We start from the raw sequence: 18,743 nt of genomic DNA on the forward strand, positions 1-18,743 counted from the left end.
AGCTCTTCCAGGGCTGGGAAAACACTCCTGCCCTTTCTCTTCCTGCGGGTTTTGAGAAGAGCCCCCTGTCTTCCCAGCCCACACGTGGGGTGTGGGCAGCTCCACGCCTTGTGTTTGAAGCGGGAATTGGGATATTTCAGTTTTCTTCTGCGATCAGGCATGGTTGTGAAAGGGCCAGTTGTAGTGGTTAGGCTTTGGTGGGTGAGTAACAGCAAATCTTATTTAACTTTTCCTTTTTTTCAGATTTTGTGTAGGGGGCTCGTTGTCCTCATGCCCGCGAGTTCTGCTCCAGGTCAAGCGAAGCCCCATGGAACTGGCCCTAAGGGCGGCGGCGGCCATGCACCAGCGCCCCTTTGGCGTCGAGAACGTGGTTTATTTTGAGGTGAATCTCCCTGTTTTTCTTGAAAAGCGGGGGGCTGGTTTGTAGCGAGGCTTAAAACCCCGGGTTGTGCCTAAGTGTGGGGCTGATTTCAACCTCAGGGGCTGCGACTCCGTCCTCAGGGGCTCCGACTCACAGCCCTGGCAGCACCGTCAGCGCACTGGGCTCAGCGTTCTCTTGTATTTTGAAGGGTTTCTTACGGATCGGCAGCAGCCGGGGATATTTAGCAGCTGTGTATTGGTGGTGGAATCCGTGTGGTGAAAAGATCTTTGGGGTTAAGAGGTGAATAGGTGGTTTGTTTTTTTTTCACCTCGAGAATGTTTCTTGTTGCCTTGTACCTGTAAAAAGATGTTCAAATCGTTAAGGTGTTCAAATCGTTTCATAAAATTACCCCCTAGACAGGAATATGTTTTGTGGTTGGTTTGGGTTTTTTTATAAGAGTCCTTTCAGCCTGCTCTCCAGGTGGAAATGGGCAATGCAAAGGCATTACAATGACAGATTTGCTAAATATGTTGCCAAGGTCTCTATTACTGGCTTTCCCCGAAGTGGGGAAAAGATGTCCTGTTCAATTCTATTTTGCATTTGAAATTCTCTGTGAAATGGATTAAGCAGAGAGGGCTTCTTTTTGTGGGTCTGCCCTTGGGAGGAGAGCGCCTTTAGGAAAAGGCTTTTCTGGAGGGGACGGAGAACTTAATTGCTGATGTCTCTAAAAGCGCGCCCTGTTTGGGTGCTTTGAATTTTCCAGTGTGGGAAAAGCCGCAGAAGTGTGTATTTCTGTCCAGCTGCAGAGAAATGGGTAATACTGAGCCCTACAATAGCTTGGTTGTTTTTTTTCCCCTGTGTGATGACTGGTGTGGAGGGAGTTTGTACCAAAGAGTCAACTTCTGATTGTGGGCAGCCCCTGTTTTAGGAACTGTTGCGCAGATTGCTTATCGATGCAACTGCTGCCGCGACTCCCGCACTCCCTGCTGCTGTCAAGCTTTTATTACTTGTTCTGAAAAGCTCTCGAAATACGTGCTGAGCTGCGCGGCTCCCCCGAGCCAGGTGTCCACGGCCACTGCCTCCTCGGCTTCTGTTGGCCATGGCTGACTATTTTCAGCAGGATTCGAGTGTGTCTACGTGCTCCTTCTTCCCTTTTAGCCATCTGTTATTTGAGTTTGGGACTCGGAGGCCTTACTGTCTTCCTGCACTCTGTTTTTTATCACTGTTGACAGTTCTGGATTCACCAATAACAGTACTCAGCGCTTACATCTGGAACTCCCTGAAAACAATGAACTCATTAGTCCAGGGCCAAAGGTTTAGAAATAAATGGAACAAGGTCAAGCCTTGGGATCTTTAGTAACGTGATTCGAAGCCTTTCACCTGGCTTCTTGGTGGAGCCGGCGCAGAGGTCGGTGGTAATCCAAAACTGCAGAGCGAGCTGGGTGCCCGTGGAAGGGGAACCGCACTCTCAAGTGGAAATACTTGGGGTCTCGTTGCCTGTGGGAGGGAAAGGGACGTCAAGAGTCAACCTAAAGGAACTTCTCACCTTCAGAGATGGGGCTCTGGAGGTGATGGTTAATTGAGGGGAGTCGTGGAAGTGTGCCTTACTGAGCAACATGCTGCTGCTGGCCCGAGACTAAATGTTTCCAAAGTTTGGGGTTGGTTTAAGTGCTTTTTGGTTTTTAGCTGGATGTCACTCTTACAAGCACCTCTTGCCCTGTCTGGAGGGGTTTGCTGCTGCCTCCTGCATTGGGCTGAGGGGACCGGCAGCCCTCAGGACAGGGACTTTCTCAGGCGCGGAGGTTAAACCTGGTGCATGCTGCTTAAAAACTGCTCTGGGTGTTAGTGCGGCGGTCACGGTGAGAAATGTGTTGGCTTAGGGTAGCCTGAGATTTGCATTCCTCTTAAGTGCGGGGGATTTTGGGGAGCCTGGGTGGTACAATCCCCTTCCTGCTCCCAGATTCCTGTCACTGACCCGTCAGCGGGGTGTTAGCAGAGCTGATGCCCGCAGCGGCTGAGGGTCGGCATGATCCTGGCATCGCCGGAGCTCTGGAGCCAAGGAATGGGAGCGTGGCCCGTTTCCATCACAGCTTGTGCACGCACATGTGTTACACGGAGTGTTTCTTAATGCCTGCGAAGATTTATGAGATTGGTTAATGAGTGTTGCTTTGCTGTGCAAGTGCAAAGTGTTATTTTCCTGGAGAAACCAGCTCAGGTGTTCCGTTTATTTTTCTTTTTTTAAAGGCAGAATGCCTATTTTAAAGCTTTCCTTGCAGGCAGAATGACATCTGCTTTTGAGAATTGTTTCTTTCCCTGCAGGGTGGAGAAATCTACAGCCTCGCTAAGGCCGCAGAGGAAGAAAACTTGTCAGTTTCCTGGAGCAAACTGCAGTTTGGAGAGGGGGGCGGTTTGCCAGAGCGCCTTTTAGCACCTCGTCGGGCACATTTCTTTTCCCTGGGGGCTGAGGTTTAACACGGCCTTTTCATTTGCCTAGCTTTTGGTTGTATGAATTAATGGGTGTTTCAATGGGAACCACAAGACCTAATTTCTGAGTCGCCATCTTAAAAATTGTGCAGGGACGGAAGTGGGACAGGGAGGTGACCGGAGTGAAACGCTGAAGGCTGTTAAGGCTGGAATAAGGAATGGCGGGGCTTGTTCTGGTCACACACTATGACAATAAAAGGCCACAAGTTCCTCGTGGAGGTAAAGAACCGACAATCTGGGAGGGCGTTCAGGGATTTGCCTCATCGAAGGGTTTCCAGGGGAATATGGGGGTCACTCTCCATCTCATTCCTGGTGAGCTGCCTGCCTGTTAAGACCATTATTACTTTATAATCACGGAGGGAGGCCCTGAATTCAGGTTTGGGAAGCCATTAGCTAATTTTGTGGTTAATGCTTTTTTTTTTTTTAGACTGAGTCTGTGAATTGGTTCTCTGTGCTGAAGATGAGACACGTCCTGCCCTCTGCTTTGGCAATGGCCGCTTTCCTTGGGCACAGGGACCGCACACCCCTCTGGTCCTTTCTCTGTAAGTAAATCGTGGCTGTGCCGCCTTCCTGCCCAGCCTGGGGAGCTTGTCCTTTACTGAGTGAGAAAGCAAGTTTTTCCCTGGAAGAAATAAAGAGATTTAAAAATCTCTGTCCTTCTGTGCAGCAGTGCCGTCCCAATGCGGCCTCGGGAGAGGCACCTTTCCTCCAGCGCTGGAACCATGGCAGGGAAGGGACCTGCTATATCGTTAGGTGAACGAATTTCATCGTTCTTTGGCAACAAACGAATGTGGTGACAATGGTGACCTGGTCCAGCCAGCCTTGGTGATCAGTCCGCTCCTCCCTTTCCCTGTGGGAAGGCTCCGAGGATCTCCTGGGCTGTAGGAAAGGGGAGGCAGTAAGGATGCTGTGCTGGGGAGCTTTGACTGCCTTTGCTGTCTTCCAGATGGAGAGATGGATCCGCAGCACTTGGGAGCTCACCTTCCCCAAACGCTGAGTTTGCCATTTGTTATCCACAAACGACGTGTTTTTCCGTGCAGGAAATGGATTTTTCAGAAATTCCAGCATGTTATGGAAAGAAAACGCTCCTGGAGTTTTTAATGCAGGTCATTCTTTTTTGGTGTCGCGGTTAAAACGTGACGTCTGTAACTTTGAAACGAATATTTGTATGCATCTGTCAACGGGTACAATTCACGTAGCCGCTCAAAGGAGAAGGGATCTTAACCGCATTTCTGATTTTAGGCTGTATCGTGATAACGCCAGGGATTGATGTCGCGCTGGAGATTTTTCTCCAGTTCCCACCTTTTGCCACTAAATGAGCGGCAGAGATTTCCCAGCTAGACAGGCAGTGAGCTCTACGCAGGAATGTGAGCGCGGATCCAACGTTGACGGTAATTAAATTACGTTGTTCAGAGGTTCCTCCTTTTAATGAAAGTCTGGAAAAGTGAAAAAGGAGGTGCCTTTCTCCTTTGGGATTGCTGTTGTGGCAGAGGGGATGGAAACAACCCACGGGGGTTTTGCTCCGCTCCTGGCTTTGGCTTGGAAAAAGCCCTGAACGGTTTGATCCCTGTGGGGCCAACTCTGAGCAGGGTGAGGGGCAGCTGTGCCAGGAGATCCAGAGGGTCCATCTCCACAGCTTCCGTGTCCAGTGAGCAGTTTCCCCGAAAGGAGGGAAATTCTGGGAGAATGGGGAGCGGTGTGTGATGATGAGGGCGGCGAGGAAGGCTAAAGGATGATCTCAATGATTTTAACTTGTGCTGTTTTTTCTATACATCTTTTGGGCAGAATGGATGGGGACTTTGGGTTTAGCCGAAGAAGGATAACCCTAAAATCAGCGTTGGGCCGTGAGCTCCGGCCCAGCGGTCAGAATAACCGCAAACCCTGGGGAAAGGGGGCTGAGGAGCGGGTGCATGGTTGGTTCGGCACCGGGGCTCTGCCAGTCCTTGCTGTTGCTGTTGACCTGCTCCCCATGGCTTGGCCACTTCTCCCACTGCCCCGCAGCGCTGCAGAGGGTAACAGAGGGGTTATTTTGGCTGGAGTATACCCCCGTGCTTGCCAGAAATGGCCAGTGCTAGCCCAGGCTGGGCTTGCCACTCAGGCTGACCTCAGGATGCCGGTTGCCGGCCTCCCGCCTTCTACACAACATTCCGACGGTGGTCTTGGCCCACCGTCGCAGCTCTTCTGCTGCTGGCTGTCGGTCTCAGAGTGAACCTCGCCAGTTTGCTCAGCGTTTGAGGAAGGAAGCGGCAATTTTCTTGCCCGATGGGGCGCAAAAGGGCTCACGTGGTGGAACGGTAATGCTGTTGGTGGCGAGAAGGGGCTGTGGGAGTTGTTAGAGGGCAGTTGGTGACGCTGTGCTGGGAAATAACTGCCGTACCTGACACGTCCCCTCCTTCGAAGCGGGTGCGTGCTATCGTGCTATTCCCAGCTCTCCTTCCTCACCTCCTCTGCCTTAACAATTTCAGACACGTCAACATTGGCAGCGACTTTCAGGCAGAGATCCCAGACCTGCAGGAGAGATCCCGTTTGGAAGAGGAGGAGGAGGGAGCGTCGCTAGTGTGGAAGCCCTGGGGAGACATCGCAACGAACCCGGAAACACAGGACAGAGGTTTCTCTTCACGCTTTTCTTCCCAGGTCCCCCCCGAGATACTAAGGGTCGAAAACTGCACGTTTTCACAGCAGCTGTTTGTCCGTTGGGACCCTCTCCCTCTTTTGCTTGACCGCCTTCATGGCTGGTAGCACCCGAGGGTGGCTCAGATCTGGTGGGACAGTGAACAGATAACAACCGGTGGTGCTCTGAGTTGCGTCCTCTGGGAGAGACGGTCAGGGGCATTTGTAGCTGTCCCACATCAGCTGCAGCGACCTCAGGAGAGGGGAGATCTGTCTCTGGAGCTACTGGTTCCAAAGCTGCTCTGAAGGGAGAGAGCGCGATACCGGATAACCTGCCTTTTTTTCGGTGCCTTTTCTGGGTCTCCAGTCTGTCTGCTCTGTTTGCCCTCTGCCTTGTATTGCACTTTTTCTCCTTTCTTGACGAAAACTGACTTTCTGTTGGTTTTTGTTGCATTTCTAGTGACAAATCTGCTCAACTTCGCCTGCTCCAATGTCATGCCGGGGGGAAGAGCCAACCTGGAGCACGCCTTGCACCGCCTGCATGAAGCTCTGGTAAGAAGCAGCTCTTTTCGAATTCCTACTGGACTAGGAAATATTCTCATCAACTGCCGTGGGCGGAGGTGACCCCGACACGCTGTTGCTGAGCATCGACTGAGCACCGTCTTCCCACAGTGGGCTGAAGAGTTGACCTTTTGGCCCCTCCTGAGGGGGAATCTAAGTCTTGTTCTCTGAAATCCCGCAGCAGGGTCTGGAGATGTTGCAGTCTGGGGCACCCCAGCGACCTGAATCCCATCCCCTGGCTGATTATCATTACGCAGGTAAACTGGAAGCAGAGCTTGTTGCTTCTCCGGGAATGCGAGCAGGTACTGCCGTTCCCTTTGTTCTGATTGAAAGAAGTGATTTTTAGAAACGTGTGAGCAGCGGTTCGTGTTCTTTGGGGCAGGGAAATAGTCGTTTTATTCTGTTCTGGGGGCCTTTTGGCACGGGGAATGCCTTGTCCCTGTGTTCTAGCCTGCTGCTGTCCCTTGCGGTGACACCCCACGCCGCCCAACGCTCCTCCTTTCGCTCGCACCCCGGCTTTACTGCGTGCAGGGCTTGCTCTGCTGGCAGCCATAACTGCTCGTGCTAACAAACTCCCTGCGGTGTTGGCTAATTGCTTTCCGAAGGAGGAGACACGTGGACGCGTGACGAATAAATTGTGCGCGTTTCCGTGAGGTTGCAAGGGGTCTAATCGTTTGCACGTGGCTGTTTCTTCCCAGGCTCAGACACTTGGACGCCCCTGGAGGAGCAGTTGTTTAAAGAGGCTTTTTATGTGCATAAGAAGAATTTCCACCTGATCCAGAAGAAGGTAAAGCCGTTAGACCGAGGCGGGTCACGGGTTGGTAGCGTGGAGGGGAGTTTTAACCCAGAAAAGTCGTCTTTTGAATGGTGCATTGTAATCCTGTTCTTGGGATGCCGCTTCATTCCAAAAAGATACCGGTACAAGACTTAATTGGCTCTAATGTCTACCGAATTTGCCTGAATATCAAGCGAATATTTAATCTCTCCAGTACAAAATACAGGAAATACTAGAAGAATACTGACACGTTCCGCTGACCATCGGCACGAAACGTAGAGTTCTGCCCTCCCAAGGCTTCTTTACGGCCCTTTCAGAAGAAGGGGGCTCGTTTTCGGCCTGATCTCACCCGTGCGTTGCGCTGTGGGAACCACAGACACAGGGGAGGACAAACAGTGCTGGATAGATCTGTCCTGGGTCTGTGCCTTCATTGTTTTCCTGTGGTATTTCCCTCATCGATCGCTTCTGGTTTTCTCCCGACAGATTCAGACGAAGACCGTGGCCCAGTGTGTGGAATATTACTACACCTGGAAAAAACACGTCAGGTTTGGCGCCACCCGACCAGGATGGACAGCCAAAAGGCTGCAGCGAGGCACGGATGAGGTGGAGGAGGCCAAAGAGAAGGTAGGAAAACTGCCGGGGGTGGGTGCGAGATGCCGCTCCTCCATGAACCCTTCGTCCCAGGCTCTGGGAAACGATCCACTTCGTGTTAAACCTGCTGCTGATGATTTTTGGGGATGTTTCGTAACGTCCCAGTGCTCCGTCAAAGAAACTGTTGGTGACCCACCTCTGCGCGGGTGTTGCCAAAACCTTCCTTGCCAGGAAATGGGACTTTGGCTCACAGAAACACATATTATTTAGGGGTTTTTTTGGTGGTAGACACCGGGTAACCATGTCCCTTCAGTGCTCAGTAATTCTACGTTTTAAACCCATTTTACAGACTTTTGTGGAGGAAAGTGCTGTTCCGCTGAGGACGGTAGAAATAATACGGTTTTTCTTTCACCATCTGTCTTTGCACCCCATCCTCCCCGTCGAGTTTCAGCATTGTTTGGGCTGTTTTAGCGTTCGGAGGAGCTCACTGGGGCAGGCTGGGGCTGATAGAACACGTTCCACCCGGCACACAAATAGACCCCTCACTGCCTGGGCCGTCTGGGGATGTTTCCAGCCAGTTTTTCGCTTTAGCTGTCCCCCTTGCTGAGGAGAAGGAGAAATGAGCACAGGCTGTCTGCTTTACAGGCTGGTTGCAGCCCGAAGAAGAGGCGCCGGCTCGGGCCCAATGAAAAGCTCACCAAGAAGCAGAAGAGCAGCGAAAAGACGCCCCGTGGCACAGGCAGTCCCTCCGGCCATTCCGGGGACGCTCCGTGCGGGGCTGGAGGCGCAGGCGATGTGGCTGGGTTTCCCTGCAGGCAGTGTGGAAGGTGAGCCGCTCGTTTTTTCTTCTCAAAACCCGCTGCTTTGGGCTCAAACCGATGGAGACTCGGCATTTCCATCCTCTTCCCATCTCCTCCGCACTCGGGGCTCCTCCGTCTCCCGCTGACTGCAGCCACAAGGGTCTCTCTCTCTCTCTCTCCCTTTGAAGGCCCTTTCCTCCCATTACAGGCCTGGGGCGGTTCATCTCCTCGGGCGAGAATCCCAGCGATTCTCGGTTTTTTTGGCCGAGAAAAAGGTTCCACTGAAGTTCCTTCTTGCGGTTTGCGGCCCGAGGGCTCCCGCGCTACAGTCGCTTGTGCCACGCAGAGCCACTTGAGTTTCAGTCTGACCTGATTATAAGCCGTCTCGCCGTTACTTCTCTTATTTTAATCCCTAATGATCTGCCGTGTTTAACCACCGAGGTCCCACCCACCTGGGGGTACTGGCACAAGCTGTATGGCACCACGCAGCAAAACAGACCAGAAGCTCACAAAAGTAGAAATAATGAAATGTCATCTAATGATTTTTTTTTTTTTTTTTTTTTAAAAAAAAAAGGAATTCAAAATCCCTGTTTGTTTTCTCCCTTCCAGGGTGTTTGGGACAGTCAACGGGAGGAATGCGCACGTGGAATACCATCGCCTGCAGGAGGATCGGAAGGCCCCAGAGGAGTCTTTAAAGGGCGGCGAAGCCGGCAGAAGCCCAGAGGGTGACCGCCTCTAGTTGGCAACTGGGCAACTGCCGGTTCAGCCCGGCAACCAGGTCCCTTTCATGCTCTGGGAAAACCCACCCACCATCTCTCGCCTCCGGCAGCACCTGAGCTCTGCGGAGGGTCCACCACCACGAGGTCGCCCCCACTCACGAAAGACCCACAAGATGAGAATGGCAGAGAAAGAGTTATCATATTTAATAGTGTTTCCCCCTTAGGTAATAGTCCCGTGTAGGTTTTAGGTCTTAGCTAGCCATCCTTTAGGTCTTAGTTTTAGGCTTTAGTGTTCTTCTGATAGGAGTGAGGTTTGTTGTTCTTCTGGTACGAGTCAGGATGTTTATCTTGTTATAGGAGTAAGTGGGGGGGGTTATGTGTTGTTCTCCTTAATTTATTACATTGGGTTGTTGAACGTTCCAGTCCTGGGGCTGCTCTTGCTGGGTTTGTGCTGTAAATAACTGAAGCCGTCAAAACCCGTTCCACACGGTTGGTGGTGCAAAGTGAAGGAGAACCTGGGTCCGCGCCGCGTGGTGCTGTTCCCTGGTTGGTTTTCCCACTGGAAAGCACTGTGGCACCACCGTGGCAGAGCCAGCAGCAGGATTGGGGCGGGTGAAGGCGTTGGATGGCCGCGAAGCCTCTCGGTTATCCGCCAGAGTCGGCGTTGGCCTTTCGTGCTGCACTGTAGCGCCCATCGGTGTTTGATTGCACAAATAACGCGGCTTTCGGCAGTGAAAATGGCAGTTGGATTAGTCCAGGGAATGACATTTGAGTTTTCCCTGACCGGATGGCTGCAAAGGTTTTTGTCATCATAGTGAGTTTTGTTCGAATGTCTTAAGAGTCTCGTTATCAAGCAATTATCTCAACCTTATGTATTAGTGATACGGGATAGAAAATGAGGCTCATCCAAGTACAGAAAGACTTGGATAAGTCTCAAAGGGGGGAATTGTAGTAAAACGGACATCAACTAGGAAAATTAAATGTCATTGAAGCAACAAAGGAAACCTGCTGCTGCTCAAGTCCTCTCTACTGCCCCAACGCTATTTCTTGACCTCATCTTCACATAGAGAAATAGCTACTGGACACGATTTATCTATGGTTCAGTTAAGGAACTACCCAGCAGGCGATGGAGCACTGTTGAGAAGCAGGGGGTTCCTGTCGAGAGAGCCATGAACTGTAGGCCTGGTCAGCAAACCCCGAAAACCACTCGGAAGTGCCAAGATGAGAGGAAAAGCAGGTAAAAGGGAGTTCCGGCAGGGGGAGATGGTGACCACCCACTCATTGACCACCTCCCCAAACGGTACCACCTACTCAAAAGAAGGAAAAAAAAGACAGAATCTGCGCACTCCTTTACGTGGGAAGCAAAGAAATCTCGACCAGTCGTTAGAGGGAATGACAGGGAATATGTATTAATTGTTCGAATATGTAATAATCAATGAATAAAAGTGGAGATTTTTGGAACTAAGGTGTGAGCGCTCCTGTTTTGGGACAAGCAGCCCATTTCTGCGCATTAATGGCATAAACTTAGAAATACCTCTGCTCTGTGTGTGTGAAAAAAGGGGAAAAAGGGCTTCACTGAGAGGTTCAAATTAACAATTTATTTGGACTTCACTCACAGGTCCAATACATCACTATTGCAAGTTCTGTGTGTGCGATGGCGATTACACTATTGCAGTTTAAAAGAAATTAGCGGGATCCACTATTGCGAGCTACAAATGCCCCCGACAAGTAGCAACGCAAACCACAAGGGCGCTAGATATTAATACCTTAGAAGAGTGCACCAGTCACAAACTCAATCGCATGCCCTATACCGTACGGATGTTTCTTAGTCACTTACCCTCTCTCTCTCAGGTGAGGTCGCTCCATCCCGGGGAAGTTACCCTGTACAGCGTCCTGGATGGGGGGGACAGATCTCCTAGGGGCCAGCTGTATCCTTGGAGGATTCCCCATTTGTCTCCCCAGACCCTGCGGTTTATATTTCCTGACTCGGTGAGGGTGCAGGATTATGCCCGAGTGGATTACACTGTCTGGGATATTTCCCTCTGGTGGTGCCATAGCGAAGTCTCTGTTGCCAGTTTGTGATGTCCGGCACTCAACGTCACGGGAGGAGTGGTGGGATGGGACTCGGGGCATTTTGTTTGTTAAGGGCCATTTGGTTTTGGTTGTTCTGTGCCATCTGGAGATAAGCCTGGGCTGAGCTGTTTTGCAGCTCCCCCCAAGTTCTCTCTGCACAGCCAAGGCACGGCGGAGATGGAGCTGAGTGGGATGGCAGCTCCCTGCCTCTCACCTCTGGTGCTCTGAAACCGGCTTGGCTGGCTGCTCCCACACAGTGTGTTACTGGCTTGCCCAGCAGGTAAAGAACCCAGATTTGGGATGCCACTGGGGTGTCCGTAAGGGGTCCTGGGCGGCCCTTATGGGGTCCTGGGGGGGAGTCTTGCAGGCCAGAGGGAGTCTGGGGCAGCCCTTCAAGGATCTGGGGGTCCCCTCTGGTGCCTCTGGGGAGGGTTTTGTGTCTGGAGAGGGCTGAGCTGGTTTCAAGAGGTGCTTCCTCCCTTTCTCCAGCCCACCCAGCTCCCCCGACACCACCACCCCCCCAGGTTGGTGGGTGCCAGCAGTGCCAGCCTGTCCCACTGGGTCGGGCACTGAGGGGGGCACAGCCCCAGCCGCGGGATGGCAGGATGAACCACAGCACCAGGGATAGAGACCAACATTTTATTTCTTTAACATTTCCCACGGCGGGCACCCCAGGGTTGCGCGGCTGCACCCTGCAGCCTGTGCTCGCTGGACAACTCGGAGGACTGCAGCAGCCTGTTGAGGAGCAGCTCCTCTTCCCAGAGCTCCCTCTACCACTTCCTGGAGCCCTGGCCCAGTGCAGCAATAGAGCCAGTGGTGCTCACACACTCAGGACACAACCAGTGTCCCAAGGCTGCTGGTGGGGCAGTAGGGAAACTGGGGCTGGTCCTCAGCCAGGAGCCTCCACAGGAGCTGCCAGCAGGGACGGAGAAAGAGTGGGTTCCCAGGCAGGGAACGGAACTGAGTGTGGAAGCATACGCTGTGGGGCTCTGAGCTGCTGTGTGGTGCCAGGTCTATCCAACGTCAAGCAGTACGTTCCCAGGAGATGTCACCGCTAACAACTCTTCCGAGGAAGTGGGGCCGTTTCTGTAGTCGTAGCCTGCCTGGAGAAACAGCCCCACGGAGCTAATAGTCTGCTGAGCAGCAAGGGAGCAGAGTCGCTGACTCTCAACCCAGGACTGAAATACAGCAACTCACTCTATTGCCTTCCCCCTTCGCCCGCTGCCTCCCACAGTCACCAGGGAGCTCCAAGTGAGGGGACCCCTCCCCCACTCCCCCAAATCTGCCCAACATCCCCAAACCTCCCTCAAGACACGGGACTCCTCCCACACACCTCCACTCCCCACACCGACAACCCTCCCCCTCCCCCAACGCTCCAAAAAGCAGCAGTCCTTTCTCCATGGCTCCCAGAGCTCTGCTCCCTCCCTCCCTCCCTCCCACCCATCCAGTGCCACCAGAGAGGTGGTGTCCCCCCTCCCGGGGCGGGCAGGGGCTGTGCCACCCCATCTAACACCTCAACGCACCAAAGCACCTCACTGGGGGAGGGACTCTGCGCCTGGTAGCCCCGTGCTCCCCAGCACTGTAAGGATGGGGCTGAGCCCCCACCACGGCCACCCTGTGCAAACCAAAGACCCCCCCAAACACACAGCCCCCCATTGCCCGCGGCGCTGCGAGGATGCACAGCCGAGGGGTACGGGGAGGGCTCTCTCCATCCCACAGCCTCCCCCTTCCTCCTCCCTCGCCTCCCGACGCTATCCCTTTAGTTGGACTAACAGAGGCAGAGAGAGAGAGAGTTTTTAGTATTTTTTTATTATTATTTTTAATTTACTAAAAGCCACCTGTTTTTCACCTCAGGCACAGCCGGAGGAGCTGGAGGATTTTTCACTTTTGTAAGGATTTTAATTTTTTTTTTTTTTTTTCAGAGGGGGTGGGGACGGGAGGAGGATGTTTGGTTTTTAGCAAAAGCCGGCTTTTCTCGAGGTTAAAGGACAGGAACTAGTCCAGTGGTTCTCTAATGCCCAGTAGAGCAGGGATGTAGGATTGCCAGCAGGGGGTGAAACCCCCAATAATAATTAAAGGAGCGTTAAAAAGCGATTTCTTAAGGGCTTTGAGAAGAGCAGTGCCTGTATGAGCCAAGAGAAGGGATCCCGTCTCCTCAAAGAGGCATTTCTCTTTCACGCGCCCTTTCCTCTTTGCTTCCCTGAGTCCCAAACTGGGGTTGGCATCTGCTGCGTCCCCCTGTCCCGGCTGTCCCTCTGTCCCTTCGCTCTCCATCACCGCCCCGACGCGGCTGAAAGATGCGGGTTGCAGGAGAGAAGGGGGGAAAGAGGGGCGGGGGGTGTCCTGGTTCCGGCAGGGATGGGGTTAATTTCCCCGAGGAGCCGGCAGGGACACAGGTATCCCATCCCCTGTGAGCCATGCCCGGGGCTGGGGGGAGCTCGCCGGGGGAGGGGGCGGGAAGTCGCGGCTGGGAGCGGGCTGCGGCGGTGCGGGGCCGGTCGGTGCGCGGAGGCGCTGTCATCGCGTCCGTCTATTCCTTTACCGCTGTTATTGGGATTGTTTGCCCTTCCCGTTGCTCTTCTCTTAAACTGCCTTTATCTCAACCCGCGAGTTTTTTGCCTTTTTCTTCCGGTTTTGCCCCCGGCTGCGGGAGTGGAGCGAGCGGCCGCGTGGTTCTTTGTTGCCGGCTGAGGCCAAACCACGACGGGGGAAACACCGGATTTCCAAGAGGTTGTCAGCCCAGGGCTGGGGAAGAACAAACAAACAAACAAACAAAAAACCTAGCAAACTTATTATTTTTTTTTTAATTTCAAAACTAAAGCACACACAACCCCCAACCCCAGATGACACACACACATCCACACAGAAAAAAACACCTCAGGTTTTCATACCTCAGCACCTTGCGTTTGTGTTTCCCTTCTAGAGATTTTGTGTGCCTTGTAAAACTGATACTTGGAGCTTTTTTTTTTGTTTAATTTGTTAAAAAAAAAAAAAGATGAGTTGGAAAAAACGATCTAGACCGAGTGTGAAGCAGGAGAAGGAAACCACTCCCACGGGTGCCAATGCTCTTCCGTAGTCTCCTTTGGCTAACTGAGAGCCAGGGGATGTTCCTTTGGAGAAAGCTTGAGAAATGTTAAAAAGGAGAAAAAAAAAGGTGAAAAAAAAGTGGTGGAAAGAAAAAGAAAGGGGGAAAAGAAAAAAAAAAGCAAAAGAAAAGAGGAGAAAAGAATAAAAAAGGATAAAGAGAAAAAAGGGGGGGAAGAAAGGTGAAAAAAAAAGGGAAAAAAAACCCAACCCAAATATAAAAAAAGGTTGTAAGGAAAAAAAAAAAAAAAAAAAACCACAAAACAAAACCAAGCAAGGAAAGTGGTGAAAGCCGCTGGGAAGAGGAGGGACAGGAGCTGGGGGGGGTGTGGGGGGTGTGAGGTGGCGGTGCCAGTGTGGCCCCAGGGGCTGTGACACCATATTTTTGTCCTCTACTGCAAAGTGTTCCGTGAAAAAAAACAACCAAACCCCACCCAACGACAACATCATCACAAGAAAAAGAGAAATCTCTCCAGCTCACACGAGCCTGAGCTCGCTCTCCGTTGCTCTCTTTCCAGTGTCTCGGGGGGGTCATGGCCGAGCTGAGATTGGGGGGGAGTGGTGGTGGGAGTTTGCCCCATGGCTGTGATGGGGGGAGAAGGGGTGGGTGGGGAGTGGGGGATGTGGTGGTGGTTTTTTTGGGGTGGTGGTGGTTTTTTGCCAGGTGTCGCTTTACCCAGTGGCTCAGGGAGGTGTTGGCATCAGGAAGCCTGTGCTAAAGCGGGGTGGGGACCTCGCCGCAGTTGGTTAGCAGAACCAAAGTGGTTATTAATGGTGCACTAATTACGCCCTTGTAACTGGGAAGCTCAGATGCCCCCAGTCACACACACCCCCCACACCCCCCACACCCCCCCCCCCGGTGCTTCTCTAGCCAGGCGAGCGCTGGGCGTCCCCCCCGCAGGAGAGGAGCGCACCTCTGAGGTGGGTGGAAGGGCGTCACCCAACGGGGAGAGGACCAAGATGGGGCTTGGGTGTCCCTTGGGGTGGCCGGGTGGCGGGGTAGGGCTGCTGGGGGCTGCCACGATGAGGGACACCCCCACGCCTTTCTCCATGGCTCCCACAGCTCTGCTCCCTCCCTCCCTCCCACCCATCCAGTGCCACCGGAGAGGTGGTGTCCCCCCTCCCGGGGCGGGCAGGGGCTGTGCCACCCCACCTAACACCTCAACGCACAAAGCAGCTTTCAGCAGTCACAGCCACCCGGGCGCTGCCAAGGGGGCAGCAGGGGCTCCCCAAAGGGGGCTTACAGAACACAGAGAGTGTCCGTACACCACTAACCCCTCTCCAGGGGCGGATTTTCGGGATGCTGCTTGCTCATCTCGCCGCTGAACGACACCCCGATTGCCCCTTCAGCACGTTGTGACCATCGCTTCGTGGCTTTTGTGCTCCGATACTCATCCTGCCTCCAATCCTCTTCCTGGGGGATTGTGAGGGAGCGAAAAACCACATCGCTACATCCAACTTTCTTTCAGTTAAATAAAAAAAAAGAATAAATCACCCTCTCTCATTACCAGGTAGAGGTTCGTTCCATTAAGGCTCTTTTTATGAAAATAAATATTTAAATTATATAAAGAAATAAATACTTCTCTTTTCACATTAGATAACTCCCTGGAGACAGCAAAAAAAACCCAACACCACTGTGCACGAGTGTCCACCAGGGCTTTATACTTTTGTGGCTCTCATGTGCCAGGCCATCGAATCCACACAGTCCAATAAACTCGGTTGTCCCTCTCCTCCTCCTGGCTGGAGGCAGGGCACCTCTACTGTTGACCGTAGTACCTACGATTATCAGATTGGTTCCTACCTGGTCCGTAGGATCGCCTACCGTAGGTTGGAGCAACCTTCTTCCTGTAAGAATCCTTTCTTCTGTCGGCTTCATTTTGCAACTCAAGCACCCGTGCCTGTAGGGCTGAGGTAGGTTCTCCATCCCTCTTCTTCATGTCTTCTGCATATTCACAGAGGCAAACCCACAGGATATCTCGCATCAGCTTTGATTTGTCTTGAGTCGGAGGGTGGTTTTTCTCTTGAGTAGGAGGGCGTTTCCTCTTAGCAGCTGCAACATGAGTCTGTACAGGGAAAGCATGGAGTTTTTCCTCCACCTTGGTTAGTTTATCAAACAGTTTATCGGTTTGCTCAACTAATCTCTGGGTCATTTGCTCTATTTTCTCAGTCAGTTTCTCAGTCATTTTCTCGGTGGTCACAGTCAGCTTTTCTATGGCTGCCACAGAGAAGGGACCAGAGAGACTGTCTTCATACTGTCGTACCTTCTTAACCCCTTCATTTACAGTTGGTGTGTCAGTATCGGATCCTCCCCAGACCATTGTTGACAATGGGTGGGAATATGTTGATGGTGCACTTTGTACAAACTTTTTCAGCACAGACCGTTTGCATGGCATTTCATCAGGGTCTACTATCGCTTGCCCATCACTATAAATCACCTCTCGCACAGGCAGTTCTTTCAGGTACAATCCCTCCATCCTTGGACAGGTTTCCCAATTGCCTAGCTTCTCTGCCATCTCAGTCTAGGGTATCTGCCCCGCTATCCCAGCATCGGAGCAACCAGGAGACAAGTGTTTCGCCTTCATGACGACTAAAGTCCTTCCTGATACTTCTCAGATCTTTCACGGAGAAGGATTGAACAACTCCCTCTACATCTGAGTCCTCCTGTGGTGAGGCTGCCCCAGAAGGGGCCTCTCCAGCATCTGCTCTAGAAGGACTCTGGCCTCTGTCTGTTTTCAAAGGTCTCTTTCCCTTCTGTGGTCTTGAAGGACCCTCCCCTGGATCTTGTTCAGAACTCTCCCCCAAGCTATGTGACTTGAGGTGGTCTTTGTGGTAAGGGGCAGGGGAAGGAGTTGACCTCCTCTTCCTGCTCCTGGTTCCCGGGGCGGCTTGTACCGATTTTGATGGAGTTGGAGTAGTTTTGGTACTGGTTGTAGTGGCTGCAGTAGGTTGTGCCGGGAGAGGCGGCGGCGTGGCTTGTGCCGCTGCAGGGGGGGGCGCGGCTTGTGCCGGGACGGGCGGCGGAGGGGCCGGTGTTGTTGCGGTGGGGGGGGCGGCTGCCGGTGGTGCGGGTGCCGGTGCCGGTGCAGGCGGCGGCGGAGGCGCCTGTGCCGTGGCGGTGGGGGGGGCGGCTGCCGGTGGCGCCGGTGCCGTGGGGGAGGCGGCTGCCGGTGGTGCTGTTGCTCCGGGGGGGGCAGCTGCGGCCGGGCCGGGCGGGGCCGCGGTTCGCGCCGCTGCAGATCGCCGAGCGGCTGCGCGGGTCTGAGTGGCGGCAGCGCACGGTCCCCTCCAGCTCCCCCTGCACAGATGTTTCACAAGAAACCACCCCTGCACCACATTCAGGAGCATCAACAACAAAACCACGATCTTAACAAGGTACCAGTCCTTATCCTCAGAGCCCAGAAGGTTGCCATGCCCCAGCTCTGATGGGGTCACATCAGCATAATTATCAAAGGGCGAAGTAAACATTCCCCAGGTAGAAGAACCCTTTGATCCCTTTGGTCTCTTTTCTACTGAGCATGAGGCAGATGGGATGGAATACCCTGTTGGTCAGTTTTGGGTCACCTGTCCTGTCGCTCCTCCCCGCAGGTGGGACCCCACTATGCTTTTCCGCTTCCGACCCTCCAACGGGGCAAATAACAAAGCTGGTTGGCCGTGGGGGTTATAGCAATGAGTATAAGCAAGAGCCTCTCTGCATCCCATGCCTGGGCATCAGCTGTAACCATTGCTCTTATCGCTCTGAGAGAGTGAACGCTGACGGCACAATAGGCAGTTAATTTCAGTTGGTAGAAGAGGCCCAGCTAAGAAGCCAAGTTACTGAACAAAATTGGTTCTCTTTTACCTCAAACCAGGACACAGGGAGAGTTTCCTTCCATTAAGGCTCTTTTTATTAAAATAAATATTTATATTATATAAAGAAATAAATACTTCTCTTTTCACATTAGATAACTCCCTGGAGACAGCAAAAAACAAACAACCCCAAACCAGCCCAAATGACAGGGGCTTTGGTGAGAAATCAAGAGATGGTAAATGCTTTCTTTCCGTGGTCGTGACAAATCCAGTTTTAGGAATCAAGTAGACGGTAGATATTCCAGAAACAGAGGAAAACTCTCTTTGAGGAGACGGTAGTTCAGCACGTTGTCCTTGGGAAGGTAAGTTGGGCAAACACGACTGTAACCACCACCACAGATGTTTCCCATTTGTCTGTAACGTGGTCGCGTGCGCTGCGAGGCGCGAGCGTGCGGCTCAGCCATGGAAGTTGACGATGTTCCTTCTTCACTCTGCCCTTAACGAGGTCACACCCATCTTTCTGGCTCTTGCTTAAGGTGCGTTAGCTAATTTCAAAGAGAGTTACTGTCTCCAAAATAAGGGGGGGGTGGGGTGGGGGGTGGTGGTGGGGAAATAAACTGTCTTAACCACTACTTCATAACTTGAAGAGGAAAACTTGTGTACCAAAACCCCAGAGTTACTGTCTCCAAAATAAGGGAGGTGGGGGGAATAAACCATCTTAACTTCTACTTCATAACCTAAAGAGGAAAATTCATCTAAGAAATGTAACTAAAGGTCTAAGAAAACTAACTAAAGGTCTAAGAAAAGTAACTAAAGGTCTAAGAAATGTAACTAAGGTCTAAGAAACGTAATTAAAATAAGAACTCTAATAGTCCATGTGTCACAGCAGCTGTTGGTGG

This window comes from Vanellus vanellus (assembly GCF_965231255.1).
Source record: "Vanellus vanellus genome assembly, contig: HAP1_SCAFFOLD_308, whole genome shotgun sequence".
NCBI classification, from domain to species: domain Eukaryota; kingdom Metazoa; phylum Chordata; class Aves; order Charadriiformes; family Charadriidae; genus Vanellus; species Vanellus vanellus.